Source organism: Camellia sinensis, unplaced genomic scaffold (assembly GCF_055761805.1).
Source record: "Camellia sinensis isolate YWXY unplaced genomic scaffold, ASM5576180v1 Unanchor4, whole genome shotgun sequence".
Lineage (NCBI taxonomy): Eukaryota > Viridiplantae > Streptophyta > Magnoliopsida > Ericales > Theaceae > Camellia > Camellia sinensis.
The window spans coordinates 1390473-1411992 of NW_028129277.1; positions in this window are offsets into that span (position 1 = coordinate 1390473).

Here is a 21520-nt window from a genome sequence, read left to right on the forward strand (position 1 = left end):
TTATCGCGCTATCTTGCGCACCTCATTGCGCAGTTTTGTGCACTCTACTTGCATTTTGCATGCATTTTATCGCGCTATCTTGCGCACCTCATTGCGCTTTTTTGTGCACACTACTTGCATTTTGCATGCATTTTATCGCGCTATCTTGCGCACCTCATTGCGCAGTTTTGTGCACTCTACTTGCATTTTGCATGCAATTTATCGCGCTATCTTGCGCACCTCATTGCGCTTTTTTGTGCACACTACTTGCATTTTGCATGCATTTTGTCGCGCTATCTTGCGCACCTCATTGCGCAGTTTTGTGCACACTATTTGCATTTTGCACGAATTTTATCGCGTTATCTTTTGCACCTCATTGCGAAGTTCAGTGCACACTACTTGCATTTTGCACGCATTTTATCGCGCTATCTTGCGCACCTTATTGCGCAGTTTTGTGCAAACTACTTGCATTTTGCACACATTTTATCGCGCTATCTTTCGCATCTCATTGCGCAGTTTTGTGCACACTACTTGCATTTTGCATGCATTTTATCGCGCCATCTTGCGCACCTCATTGCGCCGTTCTGTGCACACTTGTTGCATTTTGCATGCATTTTATCGTGCTATCTTGCGCACCTCATTGCGCAGTTTTGTGCACACTACTTGCATTTTTCATGCATTTTATCGCGCCATCTAGCACACCTCATTGCGCAGTTTTGTGCACTCTACTTGCATTTTGCATGCATTTTATCGCGCCATCTTGCGCACCTCATTGCGTAGTATTGTGCACACTATTTGCATTTTGCATGCATTTTATCGCGCTATCTTGCGCACCTCATTGCGCTTTTTTGTGCACACTAGTTGCATTTTGCATGCATTTTATCGCGCTATCTTGCGCACCTCATTGCGCAGTTTTGTGCACACTACTTGCATTTTGCATGCATTTTATCGCGCTATCTTGCGCACCTCATTGCGCAGTTTTGTGCACTCTACTTGCATTTTGCATGCATTTTATATCGCTATCTTGCGCACCTCATTGCGCAGTTTTGTGCACACTACTTGCATTTTGCATCCATTTTATCGCCCTATCTTGCGCAGCTCATTGCGCAGCTTTGTGCACTCTACTTGCATTTTGCATGCATGTTATCGCGCCATCTTGCGCACCTCATTGCGCAGTTTTGTGCGCACTACTTGCATTTTGCATACATTTTATCGCGCCATCTTGCGCACCTCATTGAGAAGTTTTGAGCACACTACTTGCATTTTGCACGAATTTTATCGCGCTATCTTGCGCACCATATTGCGCAGTTTTGGGCAAACTACTTGCATTTTGCACGCATTTTATCGCGCTATCTTTCGCACCTCATTGCGCAGTTTTGTGCACACTACTTGCATTTTGCTTGCATTTTATAGCGCCATCTTGCGCACATCATTGCGCAGTTTTGTGCACTCTACTTGCATTTTGCATGCATCTTATCGCGCCATCTTGCGCACCTCATTGCGCAGTTTTGCGCACACTACTTGCATTTTGCAAGCATCTTATCGCGCTATCTTGCGCACCTCATTGCGCAGTTTTGTGCACACTACTTGCATTTTGCATGCATTTTATCGCGCTATCTTGTGCACCTCATTGCGAAGTTCAGTGCACACTACTTGCATTTTGCACGCACTTTATCGCGCTATCTTGCGCACCTTATTGCGCAGTTTTGTGCAAACTACTTGCATTTTGCGCACATTTTATCGCGCTATCTTTCGCATCTCATTGCGCAGTTTTGTGCACACTACTTGCATTTTGCATGCATTTTATCGCGCCATCTTGCGCACCTCATTGCGCCGTTCTGTGCACACTTGTTGCATTTTGCATGCATTTTATCGTGCTATCTTGCGCACCTCATTGCGCAGTTTTGTGCACACTACTTGCATTTTTCATGCATTTTATCGCGCCATCTAGCACACCTCATTGCGCAGTTTTGTGCACTCTACTTGCATTTTGCATGCATTTCATCGCGCCATCTTGCGCACCTCATTGCGTAGTTTTGTGCACACTATTTGCATTTTGCATGCATTTTATCGCGCTATCTTGCGCACCTCATTGCGCTTTTTTGTGCACACTACTTGCATTTTGCATGCATTTTATCGCGCTATCTTGCGCACCTCATTGCGCAGTTTTGTGCACTCTACTTGCATTTTGCATGCAATTTATCGCGCTATCTTGCGCACCTCATTGCGCAGTTTTGTGCACACTACTTGCATTTTGCATGCATTTTATCGCGCTATCTTGCGCACCTCATTGCGCAGTTTTGTGCACACTACTTGCATTTTGCATGCATTTTATCCCGCTATCTTGCGCACCTGATTGCGCAGTTTTGTGCACACTACTTGCATTTTGCATGCATTTTATCGCGCTATCTTTCGCACCTCATTGCGCAGTTTTGTGCACACTACATGCATTTTGCATGCATATTATCGCGCTATCTTGCGCACCTCATTGCGCAGTTTTGTGCACTCTATTTGCATTTTGCACGAATTTTATCGCGCCATCTTGCGCACCACATTGCGCAGTTTTGTGCACACTACTTGCATTTTGCACGCATTTTATCGCGCTATCTTGCGCACCTCATTGCGCAGTTTTGTGTACACTACTTGCATTTTGCAAGCATTTTATCCCACTATCTTTCGCACCACATTGCGCAGTTTTGTGCACACTACTTGCATTTTGCATGCATTTTATCGCGCTATCTTGCGCACCTCATTGCGCCGTTCTGTGCACACTAGTTTCATTTTGCATGCGTTTTATCGCGCAATTTTGCGCACCTCATTGCGCAGTTTTGTGCACACTACTTGCATTTTGCACGCATTTTATCGCGCCATCTTGCGCACCTCATTGCGCTGTTCTGTGCACACAAGTTGCATTTTGCATGCATTTTATCGCGCGATCATGCGCACCTCATTGCGCAGTTTTGTGCACACTACCTGAATTTTGCACGCATTTTATCGCGCCATCTTGCGCACCTCATTGCGCAGTTTTGTGCACACTACTTGCACTTTGCATGCATTTAATCGCGCCATCTTACGCACCTCATTGCGCAATTTTCTGCGCTCTACTTGGGTTTTGCATGCATTTTATCGCGCCATCTTGCGCACCTCATTGCGCAGTTTTGTGCACTCTACTTGCATTTTGCATGCATTTTATATCGCTATCTTGCGCACCTCATTGCGCAGTTTTGTGCACACTACTTGCATTTTGCATCCATTTTATCGCCCTATTTTGCGCAGCTCATTGCGCAGCTTTGTGCACACTACTTGCATTCTGCATGCATTTTATAGCGCCATCTTGCGCACCTCATTGCGCAGTTTTGTGCACTCTACTTGCATTTTGCATGCATTTTATCGCGCCATCTTGCGCACCTCATTGAGAAGTTTGGAGCACACTACTTGCATTTTGCACGCATTTTATCGCGCCATCTTGCGTACCTCGTTGCGCAGTTTTGTGCACACTACTTGCATTTTGCACGCATTTTATAGCGCCATCTTGCGCACATCATTGCGCAGTTTTGTGCACACTACTTGCATTTTGCTTGCATTTTATAGCGCCATCTTGCGCACATCATTGCGCAGTTTTGTGCACTCTACTTGCATTTTGCATGCATCTTAGCGCGCCATCTTGCGCACCTCATTGCGCAGTTTTGTGCACACTACTTGCATTTTGCAAGCATCTTATCGCGCTATCTTGCGCACCTTATTGCGCAGTTTTGTGCACACTACTTGCATTTTGCATGCATTTTATCGCGCTATCTTTCGCACCTCATTGCGCAGTTTTGTGCACACTATTTGCATTTTGCACGAATTTTATCGCGCTATCTTGTGCACCTCATTGCGCAGTTCAGTGCACACTACTTGCATTTTGCACGCATTTTATCGCGCTATCTTGCGCACCTTATTGCGCAGTTTTGTGCAAACTACTTGCATTTTGCACACATTTTATCGCGCTATCTTTCGCATCTCATTGCGCAGTTTTGTGCACACTACTTGCATTTTGCATGCATTTTATCGCGCTATCTTGCGCTCCTCATTGCGCCATTTTGTGCACACTACTTGCATTTTGCACGCATTTTATTGCGCAATCTTGCACACCTCATTGCGCAGTTTTGTGCACACTACTTGCATTTTGCATGCATTTTATCGCGCGATCTCGCGCACCTCATTGCGCAGTTTTGTGCACTCCACTTGCAATTTGCATGCATTTTATCGCGCCATCTTGCGCACCTCATTGCGCAATTTTGTGCACTCTATTTGCATTTTGCATGCATATTATCGCGCCATCTTGCGCACCTCATTGCGCTTTTTTGTGCACACTACTTGCATTTTGCATGCATTTTATCGCGCTATCTTGCGAACCTCATTGCGCAGTTTTGTGCACTCTACTTGCATTTTGCATGCATTTTATCGCGCCATCTTGCGCACCTCATTGCGCAGTTTTGTGCACACTACTTGCATTTTGCATGCATTTTATCGCGCTATCTTGCGCACCTCATTGCGCAGTTTTGTGCACTCTACTTGCATTTTGCATGCATTTTATCGCGCTATCTTGCGCACCTCATTGCGCAGCTTTGTGCACTCTACTTGCATTTTCCATGCATTTTATCCCGCTATCATGCGCACCTGATTGCGCAGTTTTGTGCACACTACTTGCATTTTACATGCATTTTATCGCGCCATCTTTCGCACCTCATTGCGCAGTTTTGTGCATTCTACTTGCATTTTGCATGCATATTATCGCGCCATCTTGCGCACCTCATTGCGCAGTTTTGTGCACTCTACTTGCATTTTGCATGCATATTGTCGCGCCATCTTGCGCACCTCATTGCGCAGTTTTGTGCACTCTACTTGCATTTTGAATGCATATTATCGCGCCATCTTGCGCACCTCATTGCGCAGTTTGGTGTACCCTATTTGCATTTTGCAAGCATTTTATCCCGCTATCTTGCGCACCTCATTGCGCAATTTTGTGCACACTACTTGCATTTTGCATGCATTTTATCGCGCCATCTTGTGCACCTCATTGCGCTGTTCTGTGCACACTAGTTGCATTTTGCATGCGTTTTATCGCGCAATTTTGCGCACCTCATTGCGCAGTTTTGTGCACACTACTTGCATTTTGCACGCATTTTATCGCGCCATCTTGCGCACCTCATTGCGCTGTTCTGTGCACACAAGTTGCATTTTGCATGCATTTTATCGCGCGATCATGCGCACCTCATTGCGCAGTTTTGTGCACACTACTTGCATTTTGCACGCATTTTATCGCGCCATCTTGCGCACCTCATTGCGCAGTTTTGTGCACACTACTTGCACTTTGCATGCATTTAATCGCGCCATCTTACGCACCTCATTGCGCAATTTTCTGCACTCTACTTGGGTTTTGCATGCATTTTATCGCGCCATCTTGCGCACCTCATTGCGTAGTTTTGTGCACATTACTTGCTTTTTGCATGCATTTTATCGCGCCATCTTGCGCACCTCAGTGCGCAGTTCTGTGCACACTACTAGCATTTTGCATGCATTTTGTCGCGCCACCCTGCGCACCTCATTGCGCAGCTTTGTGCACACTACTTGCATTCTGCATGCATTTTATAGCGCCATCTTGCGCACCTCATTGCGCAGTTTTGTGCACTCTACTTGCATTTTGCATGAATTTTATCGCGCTATCTTGCGCACCCCATTGCGCAGTTGTGGGCACACTACTTGCATTTTGCATGCATTTTATCGCGCCATCTTGCGCACCTCGTTGCGCAGTTTTGTGCACACTACTTGCATTTTGCATGCATTTTATCGCGCTATCTTGCGCACCTCATTGCGCAGTTTTGTGCACACTACTTGCATTTTGCAGGCATTTTAGCGCGCCATCTTGCGCACCTCATTGCGAAGTTTTGTGCACACTACTTGTATTTTGCACGCATTTTATCGTGCTATCTTGCGCACCTTATTGCGCAGTTTTGTGCAAACTACTTGCATTTTGCACGCATTTTATCGCGCTATCTTTCGCACCTCATTGCGCAGTTTTGTGCACACTACCTGCATTTTGCATGCATGTTATCGCGCCATCTTGCGCACCTCATTGCGCAGTTTTGTGCACACTACTTGCATTTTGCATGCATTTTTTCGCGCTATCTTGCGCACCTCATTGCGCAGTTTTGTGTACACTACTTGCATTTTGCATGCATTTTATCGCGCCATCTTGCGCACCTCATTGCGCTGTTCTGTGCACACTAGTTGCATTTTGCATGCATTTTATCGCGCTATCTTGCGCTCCTCATTGCGCAGTTTTGTGCACACTACTTGCATTTTGCACGCATTTTATTGCGCAATCTTGCACACCTCATTGCGCAGTTTTGTGCACACTACTTGCATTTTGCATGCATTTTATCGCGCGATCATGCGCACCTCATTGCGCAGTTTTGTGCACACTACTTGCATTTTGCACGCATTTTATCGCGCCATCTTGCGCACCTCATTGCGCAGTTTTGTGCACACTACTTGCACTTTGCATGCATTTAATCGCACCATCTTACGCACCTCATTGCGCAATTTTCTGCACTCTACTTGGGTTTTGCATGCATTTTATCGCGCCATCTTGCGCACCTCATTGCGTAGTTTTGTGCACACTACTTGCTTTTTGCATGCATTTTATCGCGCCATCTTGCGCACCTCAGTGCGCAGTTCTGTGCACACTACTAGCATTTTGCATGCATTTTGTCGCGCCACCCTGCGCACCTCATTGCGCAGCTTTGTGCACACTACTTGCATTCTGCATGCATTTTATAGCGCCATCTTGCGCACCTCATTGCGCAGTTTTGTGCACTCTACTTGCATTTTGCATGAATTTTATCGCGCTATCTTGCGCACCCCATTGCGCAGTTGTGGGCACACTACTTGCATTTTGCATGCATTTTATCGCGCCATCTTGCGCACCTCGTTGCGTAGTTTTGTGCACACTACTTGCATTTTGCATGCATTTTATCGTGCTATCTTGCGCACCTCATTGCGCAGTTTTGTGCACACTACTTGCATTTTGCAGGCATTTTAGCGCGCCATCTTGCGCACCTCATTGCGAAGTTTTGTGCACACTACTTGTATTTTGCACGCATTTTATCGTGCTATCTTGCGCACCTTATTGCGCAGTTTTGTGCAAACTACTTGCATTTTGCACGCATTTTATCGCGCTATCTTTCGCACCTCATTGCGCAGTTTTGTGCACACTACCTGCATTTTGCATGCATGTTATCGCGCCATCTTGCGCACCTCATTGCGCAGTTTTGTGCACACTACTTGCATTTTGCATGCATTTTTTCGCGCTATCTTGCGCACCTCATTGCGCAGTTTTGTGTACACTACTTGCATTTTGCATGCATTTTATCGCGCCATCTTGCGCACCTCATTGCGCTGTTCTGTGCACACTAGTTGCATTTTGCATGCATTTTATCGCGCTATCTTGCGCTCCTCATTGCGCAGTTTTGTGCACACTACTTGCATTTTGCACGCATTTTATTGCGCAATCTTGCACACCTCATTGCGCAGTTTTGTGCACACTACTTGCATTTTGCATGCATTTTATCGCGCGATCTTGCGCACCTCATTGCGCAGTTTTGTGCACTCCACTTGCAATTTGCATGCATTTTATCGCGCCATCTTGCGCACCTCATTGCGCAGTTTTGTGCACTCTACTTGCATTTTGCATGCATATTATCGCGCCATCTTGCGCACCTCATTGCGCAGTTTTGTGCACTCTACTTGCATTTTGCATGTATTTTTTCGCGCTATCTTGCGCACCTCATTGCGCAGTTTTGTGTACACTACTTGCATTTTGCATGCATTTTATCGCGCCATCTTGCGCACCTCATTGCGCTGTTCTGTGCACACTAGTTGCATTTTGCATGCATTTTATCGCGCTATCTTGCGCTCCACATTGCGCAGTTTTGTGCACACTACTTGCATTTTGCACGCATTTTATTGCGCAATCTTGCACACTTCATTGCGCAGTTTTGTGCACACTACTTGCATTTTGCATGCATTTTATCGCGCTATCTTGCGCACCTCATTGCGCAGTTTTGTGCACTCTACTTGCATTTTGCATGCATTTTATCGCGCTATCTTGCGCACCTCATTGCGCAGTTTTGTGCACTCTACATGCATTTTGTATGCATTTTATCGCGCTATCTTGCGCACCTCATTGCGCAGTTTTGTGCACTCTACTTGCATTTTGCATGCATGTTATCGCGCCATCTTGCGCACCTCATTGCGGAGTTTTGTGCGCATTACTTGCATTTTGCGTGCATTTTATCGCGCGATCTTGCGCACCTCATTGCGCAGTTTTGTGCACACTACTAGCATTTTGCGTGCATTTTATCGCGCTATCTTACGCACCTCATTGCGCAGTTTTGTGCACACTACTTGCATTTTGCCTGCATTTTATCGCGCCATCTTGCGCACCGCATTGCGCTGTTCTGTGCACACTAGTTGCATTTTGCAGGCATTTTATCGCGCTATCTTGCGCACCTCATTGCGCAGTTTTCTGCACACTACTTGCATTTTGCACGCATTTTATCGCGCAATCTTGCGCACCTCATTGCGCAGTTTTGTGCACTCTACTTGCATTTTGCATGCATTTTATCGCGCTATCTTGCGCACCTCATTGCGCAGTTTTGTGCACTCCACTTGCATTTTGCATGTATTTTATCGCGCCATCTTGCGCACCTCATTGCGCAGTTTTGTGCACTCTACTTGCATTTTGCATGCATCTTATCGCGCCATCTTGCGAACCTCATTGCGCAGTTTTGTGTACACTATGTACATTTTGCAAGCATTTTATCGCGCTATCTTGCGCACCTCATTGCGCAGTTTTGTGCACTCTACTTGCATTTTGCATGCATCTTATCGCGCCATCTTGCGCACCTCATTGCGCAATTTTGTGTACACTATTTGCATTTTGCAAGTATTTTATCGCGCTATCTTGCGCACCTCATTGCGCAGTTTTGTGCACTCTACTTGCATTTTGCATGCATTTTATCGCGCTATCTTGCGCACCTCATTGCGCAGTTTTGTGCACACTACTTGCATTTTGCATGCATTTTATCGCGCTATCTTTCGCACCTCATTGCGCAGTTTTGTGCACACTACATGCATTTTGCTTGCATATTATCGCGCTATCTTGCGCACCTCATTGCGCAGTTTTGTGCACTCTATTTGCATTTTGCACGAATTTTATCGCGCCATCTTGCGCACCACATTGCGCAGTTTTGTGCACACTACTTGCATTTTGCACGCATTTTATCGCGCTATCTTGCGCGCCTCATTGCGCAGTTTTGTGTACACTACTTGCATTTTGCAAGCATTTTATCCCGCTATCTTTCGCACCACATTGCGCAGTTTTGTGCACACTACTTGCATTTTGCATGCATTTTATCGCGCCATCTTGCGCACCTCATTGCGCCGTTCTGTGCACACTAGTTGCATTTTGCATGCGTTTTATCGCGCAATTTTGCGCACCTCATTGCGCAGTTTTGTGCACACTACTTGCATTTTGCACGCATTTTATCGCGCCATCTTGCGCACCTCATTGCGCTGTTCTGTGCACACAAGTTGCATTTTGCATGCATTTTATCGCGCGATCATGCGCACCTCATTGCGCAGTTTTGTGCACACTACTTGCATTTTGCACGCATTTTATCGCGCCATCTTGCGCACCTCATTGCGCAGTTTTGTGCACACTACTTGCACTTTGCATGCATTTAATCGCGCCATCTTACGCACCTCATTGCGCAATTTTCTGCACTCTACTTGGGTTTTGCATGCATTTTATCGCGCCATCTTGCGCACCTCATTGCGCAGTTTTGTGCACTCTACTTGCATTTTGCATGCATTTTATATCGCTATCTTGCGCACCTCATTGCGCAGTTTTGTGCACACTACTTGCATTTTGCATCCATTTTATCGCCCTATCTTGCGCAGCTCATTGCGCAGCTTTGTGCACACTACTTGCATTCTGCATGCATTTTATAGCGCCATCTTGCGCAGCTCATTGCGCAGTTTTGTGCACTCTACTTGCATTTTGCATGCATTTTATCGCGCCATCTTGCGCACCTCATTGAGAAGTTTGGAGGACACTACTTGCATTTTGCACGCATTTTATCGCGCCATCTTGCGTACCTCGTTGCGCAGTTTTGTGCACACTACTTGCATTTTGCACGCATTTTATAGCGCCATCTTGCGCACATCATTGCGCAGTTTTGTGCACACTACTTGCATTTTGCTTGCATTTTATAGCGCCATCTTGCGCACATCATTGCGCAGTTTTGTGCACTCTACTTGCATTTTGCATGCATCTTAGCGCGCCATCTTGCGCACCTCATTGCGCAGTTTTGTGCACACTACTTGCATTGTGCAAGCATCTTATCGCGCTATCTTGCGCACCTTATTGCGCAGTTTTGTGCACACTACTTGCATTTTGCAGCATTTTATCGCGCTATCTTGCGCACCTCATTGCGCAGTTTTGTGCACTCTACTTGCATTTTGTATGCATTTTATCGCGCTATCTTGCGCACCTCATTGCGCAGTTTTGTGCACTCTACTTGCATTTTGCATGCATGTTATCGCGCCATCTTGCGCACCTCATTGCGCAGTTTTGTACGCATTACTTGCATTTTGCGTGCATTTTATCGCGCGATCTTGCGCACCTCATTGCGCAATTTTGTGCACACTACTTGCATTTTGCGTGCATTTTATCGCGCTATCTTGCGCACCTCATTGCGCAGTTTTGTGCACACTACTTGCATTTTGCCTGCATTTTATCGCGCCATCTTGCGCACGGCATTGCGCTGTTCTGTGCACACTAGTTGCATTTTGCAGAAATTTTATCGCGCTATCTTGCGCAGCTCATTGCGCAGTTTTCTGCACACTACTTGCATTTTGCACGCATTTTATCGCGCAATCTTGCGCACCTCATTGCGCAGTTTTGTGCACTCTACTTGCATTTTGCATGCATTTTATCGCGCTATCTTGCGCACCTCATTGCGCAGTTTTGTGCACTCCACTTGCATTTTGCATGCATTTTATCGCGCCATCTTGCGCACCTCATTGCGCAGTTTTGTGCACTCTACTTGCATTTTGCATGCATCTTATCGCGCCATCTTGCGAACCTCATTGCGCAGTTTCGTGTACACTATTTGCATTTTGCAAGCATTTTATCGCGCTATCTTGCGCACCTCATTGCGCAGTTTTTTGCACTCTACTTGCATTTTGCATGCATCTTATCGCGCCGTCTTGCGCAGTTTTGTGTACACTATTTGCATTTTGCAAACATTTTATCGCGCTATCTTGCGCACCTCATTGCGCAGTTTTGTGCACTCTACTTGCATTTTGCATGCATTTTATCGCGCTATCTTGCGCACCTCATTGCGCAGTTTTGTGCACACTACTTGCATTTTGCATGCATTTTATCGCGCTATCTTGCGCACCTCATTGCGAAGTTTTGTGCACTCTACTTGCATTTTGCATGCATTTTATCGCGCTATCTTGCGCACCTCATTGCGCAGTTTTGTGCACTCCACTTGCATTTTGCATGCATTTTATCGCGCCATCTTGCGCACCTCATTGCGCAGTTTTGTGCACTCTACTTGCATTTTGCATGCATATTATCGCGCCATCTTGCGCACCTCATTGCGCAGTTTTGTGCACACTACTTGCATTTTGCACGCATTTTATCGCGCAATCTTGCGCACCTCATTGCGCAGTTTTGTGCACTCTACTTGCATTTTGCATGCATTTTATCGCGCTATCTTGCGCACCTCATTGCGCAGTTTTGTGCACACTACTTGCATTTTGCACGCATTTTATTGCGCAATCTTGCACACTTCATTGCGCAGTTTTGTGCACACTACTTGCATTTTGCATGCATTTTATCGCGCTATCTTGCGCACCTCATTGCGCAGTTTTGTGCACTCTACTTGCATTTTGCATGCATTTTATCGCGCTATCTTGCGCACCTCATTGCGCAGTTTTGTGCACTCTACATGCATTTTGTATGCATTTTATCGCGCTATCTTGCGCACCTCATTGCGCAGTTTTGTGCACTCTACTTGCATTTTGCATGCATGTTATCGCGCCATCTTGCGCACCTCAATGCGGAGTTTTGTGCGCATTACTTGCATTTTGCGTGCATTTTATCGCGCGATCTTGCGCACCTCATTGCGCAGTTTTGTGCACACTACTAGCATTTTGCGTGCATTTTATCGCGCTATCTTACGCACCTCATTGCGCAGTTTTGTGCACACTACTTGCATTTTGCCTGCATTTTATCGCGCCATCTTGCGCACCGCATTGCGCTGTTCTGTGCACACTAGTTGCATTTTGCAGGCATTTTATCGCGCTATCTTGCGCACCTCATTGCGCAGTTTTCTGCACACTACTTGCATTTTGCACGCATTTTATCGCGCAATCTTGCGCACCTCATTGCGCAGTTTTGTGCACTCTACTTGCATTTTGCATGCATTTTATCGCGCTATCTTGCGCACCTCATTGCGCAGTTTTGTGCACTCCACTTGCATTTTGCATGCATTTTATCGCGCCATCTTGCGCACCTCATTGCGCAGTTTTGTGCACTCTACTTGCATTTTGCATGCATCTTATCGCGCCATCTTGCGAACCTCATTGCGCAGTTTTGTGTACACTATGTACATTTTGCAAGCATTTTATCGCGCTATCTTGCGCACCTCATTGCGCAGTTTTGTGCACTCTACTTGCATTTTGCATGCATCTTATCGCGCCATCTTGCGCACCTCATTGCGCAATTTTGTGTACACTATTTGCATTTTGCAAGCATTTTATCGCGCTATCTTGCGCACCTCATTGCGCAGTTTTGTGCACTCTACTTGCATTTTGCATGCATTTTATCGCGCTATCTTGCGCACCTCATTGCGCAGTTTTGTGCACACTACTTGCATTTTGCATGCATTTTATCGCGCTATCTTTCGCACCTCATTGCGCAGTTTTGTGCACACTACATGCATTTTGCTTGCATATTATCGCGCTATCTTGCGCACCTCATTGCGCAGTTTTGTGCACTCTATTTGCATTTTGCACGAATTTTATCGCGCCATCTTGCGCACCACATTGCGCAGTTTTGTGCACACTACTTGCATTTTGCACGCATTTTATCGCGCTATCTTGCGCGCCTCATTGCGCAGTTTTGTGTACACTACTTGCATTTTGCAAGCATTTTATCCCGCTATCTTTCGCACCACATTGCGCAGTTTTGTGCACACTACTTGCATTTTGCATGCATTTTATCGCGCCATCTTGCGCACCTCATTGCGCCGTTCTGTGCACACTAGTTGCATTTTGCATGCGTTTTATCGCGCAATTTTGCGCACCTCATTGCGCAGTTTTGTGCACACTACTTGCATTTTGCACGCATTTTATCGCGCCATCTTGCGCACCTCATTGCGCTGTTCTGTGCACACAAGTTGCATTTTGCATGCATTTTATCGCGCGATCATGCGCACCTCATTGCGCAGTTTTGTGCACACTACTTGCATTTTGCACGCATTTTATCGCGCCATCTTGCGCACCTCATTGCGCAGTTTTGTGCACACTACTTGCACTTTGCATGCATTTAATCGCGCCATCTTACGCACCTCATTGCGCAATTTTCTGCACTCTACTTGGGTTTTGCATGCATTTTATCGCGCCATCTTGCGCACCTCATTGCGCAGTTTTGTGCACTCTACTTGCATTTTGCATGCATTTTATATCGCTATCTTGCGCACCTCATTGCGCAGTTTTGTGCACACTACTTGCATTTTGCATCCATTTTATCGCCCTATCTTGCGCAGCTCATTGCGCAGCTTTGTGCACACTACTTGCATTCTGCATGCATTTTATAGCGCCATCTTGCGCAGCTCATTGCGCAGTTTTGTGCACTCTACTTGCATTTTGCATGCATTTTATCGCGCCATCTTGCGCACCTCATTGAGAAGTTTGGAGGACACTACTTGCATTTTGCACGCATTTTATCGCGCCATCTTGCGTACCTCGTTGCGCAGTTTTGAGCACACTACTTGCATTTTGCACGCATTTTATAGCGCCATCTTGCGCACATCATTGCGCAGTTTTGTGCACACTACTTGCATTTTGCTTGCATTTTATAGCGCCATCTTGCGCACATCATTGCGCAGTTTTGTGCACTCTACTTGCATTTTGCATGCATCTTAGCGCGCCATCTTGCGCACCTCATTGCGCAGTTTTGTGCACACTACTTGCATTGTGCAAGCATCTTATCGCGCTATCTTGCGCACCTTATTGCGCAGTTTTGTGCACACTACTTGCATTTTGCATGCATTTTATCGCGCTATCTTGCGCACCTCATTGCGCAGTTTTGTGCACTCTACTTGCATTTTGTATGCATTTTATCGCGCTATCTTGCGCACCTCATTGCGCAGTTTTGTGCACTCTACTTGCATTTTGCATGCATGTTATCGCGCCATCTTGCGCACCTCATTGCGCAGTTTTGTACGCATTACTTGCATTTTGCGTGCATTTTATCGCGCGATCTTGCGCACCTCATTGCGTAATTTTGTGCACACTACTTGCATTTTGCGTGCATTTTATCGCGCTATCTTGCGCACCTCATTGCGCAGTTTTGTGCACACTACTTGCATTTTGCCTGCATTTTATCGCGCCATCTTGCGCACGGCATTGCGCTGTTCTGTGCACACTAGTTGCATTTTGCAGAAATTTTATCGCGCTATCTTGCGCAGCTCATTGCGCAGTTTTCTGCACACTACTTGCATTTTGCACGCATTTTATCGCGCAATCTTGCGCACCTCATTGCGCAGTTTTGTGCACTCTACTTGCATTTTGCATGCATTTTATCGCGCTATCTTGCGCACCTCATTGCGCAGTTTTGTGCACTCCACTTGCATTTTGCATGCATTTTATCGCGCCATCTTGCGCACCTCATTGCGCAGTTTTGTGCACTCTACTTGCATTTTGCATGCATCTTATCGCGCCATCTTGCGAACCTCATTGCGCAGTTTCGTGTACACTATTTGCATTTTGCAAGCATTTTATCGCGCTATCTTGCGCACCTCATTGCGCAGTTTTTTGCACTCTACTTGCATTTTGCATGCATCTTATCGCGCCGTCTTGCGCAGTTTTGTGTACACTATTTGCATTTTGCAAGCATTTTATCGCGCTATCTTGCGCACCTCATTGCGCAGTTTTGTGCACTCTACTTGCATTTTGCATGCATTTTATCGCGCTATCTTGCGCACCTCATTGCGCAGTTTTGTGCACACTACTTGCATTTTGCATGCATTTTATCGCGCTATCTTGCGCACCTCATTGCGAAGTTTTGTGCACTCTACTTGCATTTTGCATGCATTTTATCGCGCTATCTTGCGCACCTCATTGCGCAGTTTTGTGCACTCCACTTGCATTTTGCATGCATTTTATCGCGCCATCTTGCGCACCTCATTGCGCAGTTTTGTGCACTCTACTTGCATTTTGCATGCATATTATCGCGCCATCTTGCGCACCTCATTGCGCAGTTTTGTGCACACTACTTGCATTTTGCATGCATTTTTTCGCGCGATCTTGCGCACCTCATTGCGCAGTTTTGTGTACACTACTTGCATTTTGCATGCATTTTATCGCGCCATCTTGCGCACCTCATTGCGCTGTTCTGTGCACACTAGTTGCATTTTGCAAGCATTTTATCGCGCTATGTTGCGCTCCTCATTGCGCAGTTTTGTGCACACTACTTGCATTTTGTACGCATTTTATTGCGCAATCTTGCACACCTCATTGCGCAGTTTTGTGCACACTACTTGCATTTTGCATGCATTTTATCGCGCTATCTTGCGCACCTCATTGCGCAGTTTTGTGCACTCTACTTGCATTTCGTATGCATTTTATCGCGCTACCTTGCGCACCTCATTGCGCAGTTTTGTGCACTCTACTTGCATTTTGCATGCATGTTATCGCGCCATCTTGCGCACCTCATTGCGCAGTTTTGTGCGCATTACTTGCATTTTGCGTGCATTTTATCGCGCGATCTTGCGCACCTCACTGCGCAGTTTTGTGCACTCTACTTGCATTTTGCATGCATTTTATCGCGCTATCTTGCGCACCTCATTGCGCAGTTTTGTGCACACTACTTGCATTTTGAATGCATTTTATCGCGCTATCTTGCGCACCTCATTGCGAAGTTTTGTGCACTCTACTTGCATTTTGCATGCATTTTATCGCGCTATCTTGCGCACCTCATTGCGCAGTTTTGTCCACTCCACTTGCATTTTGCATGCATTTTATCGTGCCATCTTGCGCACCTCATTGCGCAGTTTTGTGCACTCTACTTGCATTTTGAATGCATATTATCGCGCCATCTTGCGCACCTCATTGCGCAGTTTTGTGCACACTACTTGCATTTTGCATGCATTTTTTTGCGCTATCTTGCGCACTTCATTCCGTAGTTTTGTGTACACTACTTGCATTTTGCATGCATTTTATCGCGCCATCTTGCGCACCTCATTGCGCTGTTCTGTGCACAGTAGTTGCATTTTGCATGCATTTTATCGCGCTATGTTGCGCTCCTCATTGCGCAGTTTTGTGCACACTACTTGCATTTTGCACGCATTTTATTGCGCAATCTTGCACACCTCATTGCGCAGTTTTGTGCACACTACTTGCATTTTGCATGCATTTTACCGCGCTATCTTGCGCACCTCATTGCGCAGTTTTGTGCACTCTACTTGCATTTTGTATGCATTTTATCGCGCTATCTTGCGCACCTCATTGCGCAGTTTTGTGCACTCTACTTGCATTTTGCATGCATGTTATCGCGCCATCTTGCGCACCTCATTGCGCAGTTTTGTACGCATTACTTGCATTTTGCGTGCATTTTATCGCGCGATCTTGCGCACCTCATTGCGCAATTTTGTGCGCACTACTTGCATTTTGCGTGCATTTTATCGCGCTATCTTGCGCACCTCATTGCGCAGTTTTGTGCACACTACTTGCATTTTGCCTGCATTTTATCGCGCCATCTTGCGCACCGCATTGCGCTGTTCTGTGCACACTAGTTGCATTTTGCAGAAATTTTATCGCGCTATCTTGCGCACCTCATTGCGCAGTTTTCTGCACACTACTTGCATTTTGCACGCATTTTATCGCGCAATCTTGCGCACCTCATTGCGCAGTTTTGTGCACTCTACTTGCATTTTGCATGCATTTTATCGCGCTATCTTGCGCACCTCATTGCGCAATTTTGTGCACTCCACTTGCATTTTGCATGCATTTTATCGCGCCATCTTGCGCACCTCATTGCGCAGTTTTGTGCACTCTACTTGCATTTTGCATGCATCTTATCGCGCCATCTTGCGAACCTCATTGCGCAGTTTTGTGTACACTATTTGCATTTTGCAAGCATTTTATCGCGCTATCTTGCGCACCTCATTGCGCAGTTTTGTGCACTCTACTTGCATTTTGCATGAATCTTATCGCGCCATCTTGCGCATTTTTGTGTACACTATTTGCATTTTGCAAGCATTTTATCGCGCTATCTTGCGCACCTCATTGCGCAGTTTTGTGCACTCTACTTGCATTTTGCATGCATTTTATCGCGCTATCTTGCGCACCTCATTGCGCAGTTTTGTGCACACTACTTGCATTTTGCATGCATTTTATCGCGCTATCTTGCGCACCTCATTGCGCAGTTTTGTGCACTCTACTTGCATTTTGCACGCATTTTATTGCGCAATCTTGCACACCTCATTGCGCAGTTTTGTGCACACTACTTGCATTTTGCAGGCATTTTATCGCGCTATCTTGCGCACCTCATTGCGCAGTTTTGTGCACTCTACTTGCATTTTGCATGCATTTTATCGCGCTATCTTGCGCACCTCATTGCGCAGTTTTGTGCACTCTACTTGCATTTTGTATGCATTTTATCGCGCTACCTTGCGCACCTCATTGCGCAGTTTTGTGCACTCTACTTGCATTTTGCATGCATGTTATCGCGCCATCTTGCGCACCTCATTGCGCAGTTTTGTGCGCATTACTTGCATTTTGCATGCATTTTATCGCGCGATCTTGCGCACCTCATTGCGCAGTTTTGTGCACACTACTTGCATTTTGCGTGCATTTTATCGCGCTATCTGGCGCACCTCATTGCGCAGTTTTGTGCGCACTACTTGCATTTTGCCTGCATTTTATCGCGCCATCTTGCGCACCGCATTGCGCTGTTCTGTGCACACTAGTTGCATTTTGCAGGCATTTTATCGCGCTATCTTGCGCACCTCATTGCGCTGTTCTCTGCACACTACTTGCATTTTGCACGCATTTTATCGCGCAATCTTGCGCACCTCATTGCGCAGTTTTGTGCACTCTACTTGCATTTTGCATGCATTTTATCGCGCTATCTTGCGCACCTCATTGCGCAGTTTTGTGCACTCCACTTGCATTTTGCATGCATTTTATCGCGCCATCTTGCGCACCTCATTGCGCAGTTTTGTGCACTCTACTTGCATTTTGCATGCATCTTATCGCGCCATCTTGCGAACCTCATTGCGCAGTTTTGTGTACACTATTTGCGTTTTGCAAGCATTTTATCGCGCTATCTTGCGCACCTCATTGCGCAGTTTTGTGCACTCTACTTGCATTTTGCATGCATCTTATCGCGCCATCTTGCGCACCTCATTGCGCAGTTTTGTGTACACTAGTTGCATTTTGCAAGCATTTTATCGCGCTATCTTGCGCACCTCATTGCGAAGTTTTGTGCACTCTACTTGCATTTTGCATGCATTTTATCGCGCTATCTTGCGCACCTCATTGCGCAGTTTTGTGCACACTACTTGCATTTTGCATGCATTTTATCGCGCTGTCTTGCGCACCTCATTGCGAAGTTTTGTGCACTCTACTTGCATTTTGCATGCATTTTATCGCGCTATCTTGCGCACCTCATTGCGCAGTTTTGTGCACTCCACTTGCATTTTGCATGCATTTTATCGCGCCATCTTGCGCACCTCATTGCGCAGTTTTGTGCACTCTACTTGCATTTTGCATGCATCTTATCGCGCCATCTTGCGCATTTTTGTGTACACTATTTGCATTTTGCAAGCATTTTATCGCGCTATCTTGCGCACCTCATTGCGCAGTTTTGTGCACTCTACTTGCATTTTGCATGCATTTTATCGCGCTATCTTGCGCACCTCATTGCGCAGTTTTGTGCACACTACTTGCATTTTGCATGCATTTTATCGCGCTATCTTGCGCACCTCATTGCGCAGTTTTGTGCACTCTACTTGCATTTTGCACGCATTTTATTGCGCAATCTTGCACACCTCATTGCGCAGTTTTGTGCACACTACTTGCATTTTGCAGGCATTTTATCGCGCTATCTTGCGCACCTCATTGCGCAGTTTTGTGCACTCTACTTGCATTTTGCATGCATTTTATCGCGCTATCTTGCGCACCTCATTGCGCAGTTTTGTGCACTCTACTTGCATTTTGTATGCATTTTATCGCGCTACCTTGCGCACCTCATTGCGCAGTTTTGTGCACTCTACTTGCATTTTGCATGCATGTTATCGCGCCATCTTGCGCACCTCATTGCGCAGTTTTGTGCGCATTACTTGCATTTTGCGTGCATTTTATCGCGCGATCTTGCGCACCTCATTGCGCAGTTTTGTGCACACTACTTGCATTTTGCGTGCATTTTATCGCGCTATCTGGCGCACCTCATTGCGCAGTTTTGTGCGCACTACTTGCATTTTGCCTGCATTTTATCGCGCCATCTTGCGCACCTCATTGCGCTGTTCTGTGCACACTAGTTGCATTTTGCAGGCATTTTATCGCGCTATCTTGCGCACCTCATTGCGCAGTTTTGTGCACACTACTTGCATTTTGCGTGCATCTTATCGCGCGATCTTGCGCACCTCATTGCGCAGTTTTGTGCACACTACTTGCATTTTGCGTGCATTTTATCGCGCTATCTGGCGCACCTCATTGCGCAGTTTTGTGCGCACTACTTGCATTTTGCCTGCATTTTATCGCGCCATCTTGCGCACCGCATTGCGCTGTTCTGTGCACACTAGTTGCATTTTGCAGGCATTTTATCGCGCTATCTTGCGCACCTCATTGCGCTGTTCTCTGCACACTACTTGCATTTTGCACGCATTTTATCGCGCAATCTTGCGCACCTCATTGCGCAGTTTTGTGCACTCTACTTGCATTTTGCATGCATTTTATCGCGCTATCTTGCGCACCTCATTGCGCAGTTTTGTGCACTCCACTTGCATTTTGCATGCATTTTATCGCGCCATCTTGCGCACCTCATTGCGCAGTTTTGTGCACTCTACTTGCATTTTGCATGCATCTTATCGCGCCATCTTGCGCACCTCATTGCGCAGTTTTGTGTACACTAGTTGCATTTTGCAAGCATTTTATCGCGCTATCTTGCGCACCTCATTGCGAAGTTTTGTGCACTCTACTTGCATTTTGCATGCATTTTATCGCGCTATCTTGCGCACCTCATTGCGCAGTTTTGTGCACACTACTTGCATTTTGCATGCATTTTATCGCGCTGTCTTGCGCACCTCATTGCGAAGTTTTTTGCACTCTACTTGCATTTTGCATGCATTTTATCGCGCTATCTTGCGCACCTCATTGCGCAGTTTTGTGCACTCCACTTGCATTTTGCATGCATTTTATCGCGCCATCTTGCGCACCTCATTGCGCAGTTTTGTGCACTCTACTTGCATTTTGCATGCATATTATCGCGCCATCTTGGGCACCTCATTGCGCAGTTTTGTGCACACTACTTGCATTTTGCATGCATTTTTTCGCGCTACCTTGCGCACCTCATTGCGCAGTTTTGTGTACACTACTTGCATTTTGCATGCATTTTTTCGCGCCATCTTGCGCACCTCATTGCGCTGTTCTGTGCACACTAGTTGCATTTTGCATGCATTTTATCGCGCTATGTTGCGCTCCTCATTGCGCAGTTTTGTGCACACTACTTGCATTTTGCACGCATTTTATTGCGCAATCTTGCACACCTCATTGCGCAGTTTTGTGCACACTACTTGCATTTTGCATGCATTTTATCCCGCTATCTTGCGCACCTCATTGCGCAGTTTTGTGCACTCTACTTGCATTTTGCATGCATTTTATCGCGCTATCTTGCGCACCTCATTGCGCAGTTTTGTGCACTCTACTTGCATTTTGTATGCATTTTATCGCGCTACCTTGCGCACCTCATTGCGCAGTTTTGTGCACTCTACTTGCATTTTGCATGCATCTTATCGCGCGATCTTGCGAACCTCATGGCGCAGTTTTGTGTACACTATTTGCATTTTGCAAGCATTTTATCGCGCTATCTTGCGCACCTCATTGCGCAGTTTTGTGCACTCTACTTGCATTTTGCATGCATCTTATCGCGCCATCTTGCGCACCTCATTGCGCAGTTTTGTGTACACTAGTTGCA